Here is an 11416-nt window from a genome sequence, read left to right on the forward strand (position 1 = left end):
GGCTGAAATTTTAAGTTTGTAGTCCAAAGTTCCTTTTAGTTATCTTGCCAGTCTCTTAATAGCTTTCCAGTCATGATCATTGGGTGAACTGGTCTTTCTGTACAAAATTCCAACAGCTGAAGTTATATCTGGACGACAGATTGTGCTCAGATATAATAATTTTCCAATTGCGGATCTGTATTCATCATTGTCTATAAGTGGTTTTCCATTAGTAAGTTTGGGATAGTCCTTATCAATTGGAGTGCTTACTGGATTGGAATCGTTCATTCCTACAGATTCAATAAAGTCCATGATCTTTTGCTTTTGGCTCAAAAGAAAACTTCCATCCTTAGTTCTTTCAATTTGTATTCCAAGGTAGTACTTTATGGGTCCTAATTGTTTCACTTCAATAGCAGTTCATCTGCTATTTCTTGTACATCTCCTTGGTCTTGACAACAAATAACCAAGTCGTCAACGTAAATAAGTATGTATTGATATTGTCCATTTTTAAGTCTTGAGAACAAGCAAGGTTTTGCTGTTCCTTGCTGAAAGTTCTGTTTTTGTAACAGCTTAGTCAGTTTGTCATTCCATGCTTTCGCTGCTTGTTTTAATCCATAAACGCTTTTGTTAAGTTTGCACACTAGGTCTTCTTGTTCTGTTGAAATTCCTTCTGGTTGTTCCATGTAGATTTCTTCAATTCAGGTCTCCACTGAGGAAGGCTGTCTTGATGTCCAAATGTTCAACGTGCATGCCCCTTGAAGCTGCTCTGCATAGGAGTGTCCTGAAGGATATATAGCTCACAACAGGTGCAAAAGTCTCTGAAAAATCAATTCCAAATTTTTGTGAGAAGCCTTTTCAACTAGGCGTGCCTTGTATTTGTATAATTTGCCATCACGGTCATACTTTACTTTGTACACCCACTGACAGCCAATGGCTTTTCTGTCAGGAGGCAATTCAGTAAGAGTCCAAACTTCTTTGTCTTGTAAAGATCCAAATTCTTCTTCCATTGCTTCTATCCACTTGCTTCTCTCAGATGCAGGTAGTCTGTTGACTTCCTTCTAGTTATTAGGTTCCTTCACTGGTTGTACACTTGCACAAATTCCATACATCAGTGGTGGTACACCCTTGTTACTCCTTGCTGAGTGTCTCACAGTGGTTGTCTCTCTTACCCTTGGCATAGCTTCTCCTGGTTCCCCTTCTGAGCTGGAACTCTCTCACCAGGATACCAGGTTCTGCTCTTGGGTCAAGTTTGCCTCTTTTCTCCTTTGGTATATGTGCATAAGCTTTAGATCCAAAGGCTCTTATATGTTTAAGTTCAGGCATTCTGTTATGCCGTAATTCAAAAGGACTTTTATTGGTAGTTTTTGATGGAACTCTGTTATGCAAATAGATGGCAGTGTGGACCACTTCTGCCAGTTAAGACTCTGAAAGTCCAGATTGCATTAGCATAGAAAGTGCCATTTCTTGAATGGTTCTGTTTAAGCATTCTGCCGTTCCATTTTGTTAAGAAGAATAAGGAATTGTAGTCTTATGTTCAATTCGTTCTTGTTCCATGAATCTTTGGAACTCACTGCTGCAGTATTCTGTGCCATTATCTGTGAACAGCATGTCTGGCGCCTTGCCAAATTTGTTTTTAACAGCAGCAACATAGCATTTAAACTTGATCTTTGTTCCTAAGCAGGTAGGTATAGACATATCTGATTTTTCCTTCCAGAAGACTGACAAAATACTTGTTACCACCAGCAGATTCCTTTACTCGACCAACCAAATCAGAGTACACGCACTCTAGAAACTTAGTATTGGGGTCATGAGCTCTAGTTTTATAAGAGGGAGCTGTGGCTTTAGACTTTAGGCAAATATCACAGCCATTTCTCATGACAGAACATTCTGCTGCTTTAATATTGCATTCCTTCAATAACTTTTCCACACTTTTCACATTTCTATGTGCAAATTTTACATGCCATGCAAATAAACAGTCTTTATGGTTGCATTCAGCTGATCTGGTTTGGCATACCGGCCCATCACTTTCCATTGCATCTAAATCAACATCAGCAATATTTCTCAGGTAATGAAAACCATCCTTTTCCTCAAACATCACATTAAATCCATTTTCACTCCAAATTTTTCCATGGCTTGGTCTGAGATCAATGTTAAGACCATTTTGCATGATTCTCTTTGTGGATATTAGATTATTTATTGCTTGGGGAATTAGAACACATTCTGTGTGTAAGATTTCCACTTTCTCATTGGAATCATTCAAAGCAAACAGTTGAACTGGACCACATCCGTCCACAGAGAGGGTTTTCCGTTCTGCCCCTTACAGAGCAGGCTTCTTATCTTTGTCCAAATCAGTAAACCATTTGTCTGAATTTACGATATGATATGTACTTCCACTATCTAGTAAAAATGAGTCATTTTTCTCATCATTTCCCTTAGTGACAGACAAGGCTTTCATGTTACTTTTCTGCTTCACAACATCACGCTCTCTGCACTTCTCGCTTATGACAAACACACCCCGTTTCTCAGAGTGACCACTTGCCTTTCCTTGGCCATGCCCCTTAGGGGGTCTGGTTTCAGAGCGGTAAGATTTGGCACGATCTCTTTGTTCTGGTAAAGCCTTTGATCTACAATGCCTTGCCATATGGCCAAATTTTCCACAGTTGTGGCATTGTATACTTGTTTTGGCATTATTCCTTTTATAATCAGGCTTTATGCTAAGTACAGACAATTCATTTGCAGTTTGGGATACTTTACGTCTATATCCTTCATCTTTTAGATATGCTAATATATACTCCAGTTTTAAGTCTTTTGTTCCCTTTAAAACAGCCACTTCATGCAAATACTCTCTGGTCAAAGAACCAAGAATCACAGCAATAACGGCCTTTTCGCCTGGCGCATCTTGCATTGCCTTAAGTGCATTATAAGCATTCATGACATAATTCAAATGTTTCAGCAGCGATTCACCGTGTCTCATTTTTGCATTTATTAATCTTTGATAGAGGAAAAAGTAATTAGCATCGTTTTTTGAAGCAAAAGTTTGCTCAAGCTTCAACATCATTTGTTTCGTAGATATGCAATCTAAAAGTTCCTGATTATCTTTAGCATTTATGGATCCCATAATTAAAGACATTCCAAAACCATCACACTCTTTATACTTTTCAGAAGCGGCGCCTGCTGTGGCAGGAGGGTTGTCTGTTAGGACACAAACGGCTCCATGCACCTGAAGGGCATTGCTTACAGATCTCTTCCACCAAGAGAAATTACTTGAGTCTAATGTTGGAAGATCGAAAAAAGCAAGATTCTTAGCCCCAGACATAATGATGTCTCCTCTTATACTTTACCAAATCTTGAGAGCGGTGAGGGGAACGGGTGATCCTTTTGTGAGCACAGGATGAAGCCTGTAGACGATGCTTCCTTTCGGCAGGATCGATCTCACCCCCTCTCCTTCTTTCGCTTCGCACAGGAAGAAGACGAAACAGATCAAACACTTCAGGCTTTCTCTGACTTGGAAACACAGCCATTTAGTCTGGTCCCACAAGCTCATGAAGAAAACAGGATGTTGTCTGAATCTCATGAATCCAATGCGAGTTAAAATAAAAATTCCATTTCAGAAAACTCCAGCACACATGATTTCCGGCTGCTGCACTCTGCTTAGCTATTTGACGCTACGGGAGCGATCTGGGCACCCATAACATTTGTTGGGTGATAGTGAGATATTGAAAAAATTGTATTTAGCAGAGATAAGATAGTCCAGCAGAGCCAGAGTAAAATAATTCAGACTGAGAGTCCATGTATGATTAAAATATAAAGTTTTTACTAAATTCTAGCATGGGGAGGGTAACTGGGATGAAAATAACAACAGAACAAAATCTACTACATCCTTACTCTACAAAGACAAAACTAGAAGAGAGTTATGGCTGCTCTCCTTCTTCAGAACACAAAACAAAGACGGGAAGAAAAGCCATAAAATGGTAGTACACTTTGACATTTTGGTCCCAATCAAATCCTTAGATCAGGGAGAATATTCCCGGGCAACCACATATAAAGAACATTGGTTACATGAGAAACATGTGACTTCCTGTGAGTAACGTAAACAAACATTTAACCTGAGACATACTGAGTGTTTTCAACTTGTAATACCCAACACTCAATGCAATACATTTTTAAGTCCACTGATTTCAAGGGGACATAGTAACTAAAGTGGCATGTTGTGAAACACCCGAGCAATGACAGAAGAGCGCAGCCCAAGGGAAAGGAGGTGTGTAGTCCCTGAAATAAAGTTCAATGAGGACATGGCTGTGTTAAAATGGGAATAGGAGCCTTCTCCCACTGGTTGTGATTCTTTGCTGATGGAATAGTTGCCGTGGCCTAAAAAGGGTTTCACAGACGTGACTGAAAACATTGATCAACTATTTCAATGATTAACTTGTTCTCACCCTTAAAAACACACACACCCCAGCTGTTAATAGCAACTGTCTCTTTTGTGGAGGGTAAGGCTGCAAAACACACCCCTCGGTAACACTAACGAGATTAATAACGACTCTCCCCAAGAATCTGTGTTACAGATTATATTATCTTTGTAACATTTCCTCAAAGAACCTTTACCTTCACATGTACCTATTACTGAGGTAGTCGAGTATTTTTATGGATTAAAACGACCTATCTGTTTCCAGCTATTAGCTCCAAAAGTGATGCAATGGTGAATAACCCTCCATTCCCCCTCCCTCTTTAGCGCATTTCATTAGCTAATTTCAGAAACAACATTTTTGCGAATTGTTCACCACCACTGGTGTTTCAGATTCCCAGTTAAAATTTGCCCCGCAAACCTACATTGGCCCTGGCGTCCCAGCCATTCTTTGCATGGACGCTTATATAGCCCAGGGTAGCCTGGCAGGTACCCTAATTCCTAGGACCATTGGTGGAGTCCATGGCAAGTATTCGATGACATTGGCTCCAGGAGATCCTGACTTCACTGAAGTCAACGGTGTTTTGTTTTTGTTTTTAATTTCTGGAACTTCATCCTGATTCAAAGTAAGGGGGCTGAGTGATGTTATCAGAAAGAAAGGACAGTGTATCCGGATGCAGGATTCTGGCTCCACCTCACTTCAAGGTTACCATATCCAGAGTTCAAGCCTGCCTGCAGATTAACTACCAGCAATTACAGGAAGGCCAAAGCTGGAAGAAACCCTAGATTTAACCTAGACTTGATTGCCTGCATCAAGAAAACGGTATGTGCCACCTGTTGGGAGTGCCTGGTTACTTAGTCCAGTATCCCCTCTCAAAGTTAGCAGAGTGCACTAGGCTACAGGCAGTAGAGGCCCTTTGTTCTCAGTGTGCTAGCAGAGGTACAAAGGCTGCGGTCACATGGAGCATTAGCCACACTACAGAGACGGAAGATAGGCGGATTCTCCGGGGGCGATCACACCGCAACATCTGGGAAGCATAGAGCTCCCGTGGCAACCCGAGGCTTCCCGCCAAAGATGCGGCTTAAAAAACTAGTACCTCTGAGGTACTAGTTTCCGGAAACCACGGGGCAAGGGTGGGCGTCTGATCGCGTTTCCGGTTCACACGTTTTTTGTCTCCGCTCAGGAAGGGATGTGGCTCCAGAGCAAACTGATTGATGCAGCGGCCAAATGGCTCGCTCACCACTTTAATGCCAGGAGCTCACCGGATTTTTGCTCGCAAGACTCTGCAGCTTAGAGGGCGCATTGGTGGCCACCCTAGGATGGCCACAGCTTGGCACGACGACGCTCCCTCCCTCCCTCCCGCGGTGCATGGCTTACTTCTAAGGAGACCTGGGGGGGGGCTTTCCAGCTGCTGCACTGCTTCTCCCAACTGTTGCTTATCCGGAGCCTTCCCTGTTCGCCCTCCCCCCCTCCCTGGACACACATGCGCACGCGCAGAGCCCCCTCCTCTTTTCCATACCCCCCCACTCCTGACTCGGCCTGCTCAAAAGGAATTCTCTGCACTGGGCGGCAGAGGGGGAGGTGCGGGGGGGCGTGGCGGAAGGGCAGCCCGGCTGAAGCTCCTGCTGGAGGGGATCGGACGGAGGACACAGTTTGCCTTCCTCTGCAGCCCTGGAAGGGGTTAAACCGTGTGATCGGCACCTCCCCCCTAACCACAGGACCTCGACGGGACCTTGACAGGACGTCTGATTGTGCAGCCATGCGTTATTTTGCTCCGGGGCAAACAGCCATGCTTCCCCCCTCCGCATTTTCCGGCCCGTGTGACTGGAGCCAAAGTTACACAGAGCCACTTTTTGGTTTCAAGACTAATAATAGTCCTTTTATTTAGGAACTACATTCTAGATAGTGAAGCTTAAGAGACAGAGACAGAAGTAACCTAAACTACCTTGGATGGGTCCGAATGCAGAAAGGCATCCAGCCTCCGTCATGGATTTGTCCCAAAGAAGAGTGTATGTGTGAGAGGAGTCTACTTCAATGGACAGATTCAGGAGGAAACAGGAAGAAAAACCCACAGTTAGCCTGTCTGTCTCACTGACTTGTTTGCAATCCATCCTTGGAAGCTGTAGGCTTGAGACAGGGTCTAGGCCTTCTCTTCCATCACCAACATATGTGCCAGCTCTTATTCCGACAAAGCTCCTGTACCCCTAACAACTGCATGACTGTTGTGAAAGTCCACAGGCAAGGAGATGCCGGACGTGAAATGCTTCAGCAACTGATCTTAAATATTTCTGGTCTGTGCCTCATCCCGTATCTGAGAGCATTTGGAGCAATTTCTGGAGTGCCCATTTTAGTTAGCCCACTAATCCTGAATAATCTACTTGGAAGAAGAAAAATTACACTGATATCAGTGGGTTTCAAACATGTACTCCTTCTTAATGAATATGCTTACAATGAATTGCAGATCAGAGGATTAGTGGATTAACAATGCATTGTAAATCTGTTTAGGATTGCACTGTAACTTCCTTGATTTTTTTTTTTTAAATTTTCTTTATTAGTTTTCCTTATTTAAAAAAAACAAAAAACATAAAACAACGACAAACAACAACATAACAAAAACAATACAATAGCTCTAAATTGAGCGAGTAACTTTTCGACTGTATATAACAATATAGTACAATAGTAACAAAGATTTACATACAGTCTAACACATTCCTTTTTTACAGATATCCTTAACTTATTTCAAGTCACAGTCCTCTAGCGCTTCTATAATTGTAGCCAATTTTATTTCTTTATGCTATAATCCTTGGTGTCCAACCAATTGTAAAAACTCTGCCAATATTTATCATACTTCACCATACTCTTTTCTTCTATAATGTAAGTCAGCCGTTCCATTTCTGCTATATCTAAAACCTTAGAGATTATATCTTCCTTCGTGGGAATATTTACCTCCTTCCATTTTCTTGCGAAAACAGTTCTTGCCGCCGTTAACATTTGCATTAGAAAATAAGTTTCACTATTTGAAAACATCTCTGGAATCATATTTAACAAAAAACATTCAGGTAATAAGGGTATTCTTTTATCTAATATTTCGTCTATCATTTCTTTCACTGTTAACCAAAATCTTTTAGTCTCACAACATGTCCACCAAAGGTGGAAAAAAGTACCCGTACAGAATTTACATTTCCAACATTCTTTTCTTAACTTATCATTGATTTTATTTAACATGACTGGCGAAATATACCATCTGTAAACCATCTTTACCACATTTTCCCTTAATGCACTTGATCTTAAAAACTTTATATTCTTGTTCCACACTTTATCCCATTCTTCAGGATTAATATTTCTACCTATATCTTTTTCCCATGCAGCCATTGCTGGTTTCATATGATCCTCTCTCGTTTTCCAGTTTAACAAAAATTCATATGCTTTTTTAATAAATTTTTCTTTCTTATCTAACCAGATCTTATCTAGTTCTGTTTGGGTCGAATAAATACCCAGTTTTTTATCTTTTAACCATATTGACCTCAGTTGTATTCTTTCCCACCATGTTAGATCAGTGCCTTTTTCTCTCAGGATCCCCTCTGGGAGTAAATCACCTCTTTCATCTATGAGGTCTTCATACCTCCATCTGGTATATTTTATATATAGAGTAGGTAGCACAAAAGCCTCAATGGGAGAAACCCATCTAGGCGTCTTTTCGTAATAGGCTTTTATTTCACCCCATACTTTGAATAATGCTTTTCTGACAGTGTGTTGTTTGAATATTGTTAAAACTGACGATTTACTGTACCATAAATAGAAGTGCCATCCCATCGGGATGTCGTGGCCTTCTAAATTTAGGATCCTTCTATCATCTTGGTTTATCCAATCCCTAACCCATAACATCGCGGCTGCTTTGTAATATATGCGCCAATTGGGGAGCGCCAACCCCCCTTTTTGTTTTTTCTCTTGCAAGTATTTTAATTTAATCCTTGGTCTCTTTCGTTGCCAAATAAATTCTTTCACTATTTTTTCTAGATCTTTAAAAAAATCTTGGTTACTTAAGATCGGTATGTTTTGAAATAGAAATAGCACCCGTGGTAGAACGTTCATTTTTACCGTTGCGACCCTCCCAAGTAGAGAAATGTGCATATCCCTCCATCTTTCTAAATCTTTTTTAATTTCTAGCAGCACTTTTTTGTAATTATCTTTGAACAGAGAACAACACCTTTTCGTTAAGTAAATACCTAAGTATTTCACCTTCTTTTGTATTTCAAATCCCGATATTCCTTGCAGCATTTTTTGTATTTTATCCGAACAATTCTTAACTAGTATCTTTGTTTTATTTTTATTAACTTTTAATCCCGCTACTTCCCCGTATTCCTTCAAAATCTGAATAAGCTGTTCTATCGAGGTTTCGGGGTCTTCTAAAATAAATATCATATCGTCGGCGTATGCCTGTACTTTATATTTCTCTCCTTTATTTTGCAGGCCTTTGATATTCTCATTATTCCTCACATTTACCAGCAGTGTTTCTAGGGCAAAAATAAAAAGTAGCGGAGACAAAGGGCAACCCTGACGGGTTCCCTTTTGTATTTCTATTATACTTGTTTCTTGATTATTCACTATTATTCTCGCTGTTTGTTTTTCATAAATAGCTGTAATCATTTTCAAAAAGTATTCTCCGCAACCCCAATATTTTAACTTTTCTAACAAAAAATTCCAGTTTAAATTATCGAAGGCCTTCTCGGCGTCGACTAACACTAAGGCCATCTTCTTCTCCGAGTGCTGTTCATAATATTCCAAAACATTCAATACTGTCCTAATGTTATTTTGAATCTGCCGCTTTGGCAGAAAGCCCGCCTGGTCTCTGTGTATGTTTTGTACCAATATTTTCTTCATTCTGTCAGCTAGAATGTACGCAAAAATCTTATAGTCAGCGTTAAGGAGAGAGATAGGCCTGTAATTCCTGATATCGTTTTCCTCCGTTCCCTGCTTATGAATTAGTGAAATTCGGGCCTCCTTCCAGGAATTTGGGATTTGTTTATTTTTTGCTATATCTTGCATTACATTTAATAATGGGATAGAGATCTCTTCCTCGTAGGTCTTATAAAACTCGATAGGTAGTCCGTCCGGACCTGGTGCTTTTTTACTTTTCAATTTCCTTAATGCCACCGCAATCTCCGATCTTTCAATATTATTACTTAGTATTTTTCTTTGATCTTCCGTAAATCTCCCTTCAGGGTATTTTTCAAAAAATTCCCTTATCTTTCCTATTTCGATCTCATCTTTCTCGTAAAGTTTCTTATAGAATTGTTCCACCACTTTTGTAATTTCTTCGACACTGTATTTATCACATCCCACTATATCCTTAAGGCTCTTTATTATTCTTTTCTCTCTTTCAGCTCTTAATTTATACGCCAACCAACGCGTTGGCTTGTTCGCGAACTCAAAATGATACTGTCTTGTCCATTTCAACTTTTTTGCAATTTCCTGTGTTAAAATGCAATTCAATTTATGTTGTAATAATTTGATATTGTTTTTGCTTGTTTGAATATTTTCACTTCGTTTTTGCATTTTATTTTCTTCTTTTTGTATCTTTTCCTTAATCAGTTCGGTTTCTTTACTTTCTTGCTTTTTAATCCATGCATTTTGCCTTATCATCCAGCCTCTAGCATAGGCCTTAAAGGTGTCCCAGACTGTAGCCATTGCCATTTCAGGTTGCATATTTTCCTCAAAGAACAGTTTGAATTCTTTCTTGGAGTCCATTATAAATTTTTTGTTCCTAAGTAACATGGTATTCAAAGTCCATCTTTTTCTTGTTGGCCTGTCTGTCAATATACACATAATTGGGTTGTGATCTGCGTAAGTTGCGGGCAAAATTTCTATTTCTTTAATATCGTTAATTATTTCAGTAGACACCCATACCATGTCTAATCTGGACCATGATTGGTGTCTATCGGAGAAAAAGGTATAGTTTCTGCTATTTATATTCTTTATTCTCCATGCGTCAACAATCTTCAATTCTTCTGCTATTTTTATGAAAGATTTGGGTAGTTCATTTCCTTGCTTTCGCTTTTTCGCCTTTGACTTCCTATCCATGGTATTATCGAAAACCGCATTGTAGTCTCCCACAATACAGATTTCATCCCAGGAGTAATTAGCTATTATTTCTCCTAGCTGTTTATAGTAATGTTCTGTATTCTGATTGGGAGCATAGATGTTCGCTATCAGTAGTACTTTGTTCTGTCTTGAAATTTGTGTTAATACCATTCTTCCGTCCTCTGATTCAAATACCATCTCTGGTCGTAGATGTTCTCTCACGTAAGTAGCTACTCCATTCTTTTTCTTTTCTTTATTTGCCGCCATAAATAGTTTGCCTAGTCTGTTATTTTCCAAGAAACGTCTATCTTCTATTTTCAAGTGCGTTTCTTGGAGACAAATAATATCAGCCTTTTGTTTCTTTAACTGGTGAAAGATTCTGGATCTTTTTTGTGGTGAATTTAAGCCGTTTACGTTAACAGATATTAATTTTATGCCTTGTTTATTCATTGCTAGTTTCTTCTGTCTGATCCTTCTTGTCTCTGGGGTTTTGCCTTGTAGCCATTAGGAACGGGAATCTGGGTCTCTCTCTTTTTTTCCGTTTTGCTTTCGGTTTCTCCTCTAACATACTTGCTGCAGCCTCTTGTTTCTGGTCCTCCTCTTCTGATTCAGTTGTATTTTCCTCTTCCACTTCCTCCTCTTGGAGTCCTAAGTCTTTGCCATTTTTCTCCAGAAATTCTTCCAACTTAAATAGAGAGTTTATTTTGTATCTTTTCCCTTTGTAAATGAAGAAGAGCCCTTCCGGTATGAGCCATCTGAACTGTATATTCTGTTGTTTCAAAAGCTCTACTAATGTTTGATATTCCTTGATTTTTAATCGATTACTCACTGTACCAGTTTATTCGAACGGTTATCTTTTTTTGTACCTTAATATTTTAGTGTCGATGAATTGAGCAATAGTACAATCCTAGGGAGAATTACTCAAGTCTAAACCGACAGAAATAAGAGGC

Source organism: Gekko japonicus, unplaced genomic scaffold (genome assembly GCF_001447785.1).
Source record: "Gekko japonicus isolate JY-2015 unplaced genomic scaffold, Gekko_japonicus_V1.1 scaffold1568, whole genome shotgun sequence".
NCBI classification, from domain to species: domain Eukaryota; kingdom Metazoa; phylum Chordata; class Lepidosauria; order Squamata; family Gekkonidae; genus Gekko; species Gekko japonicus.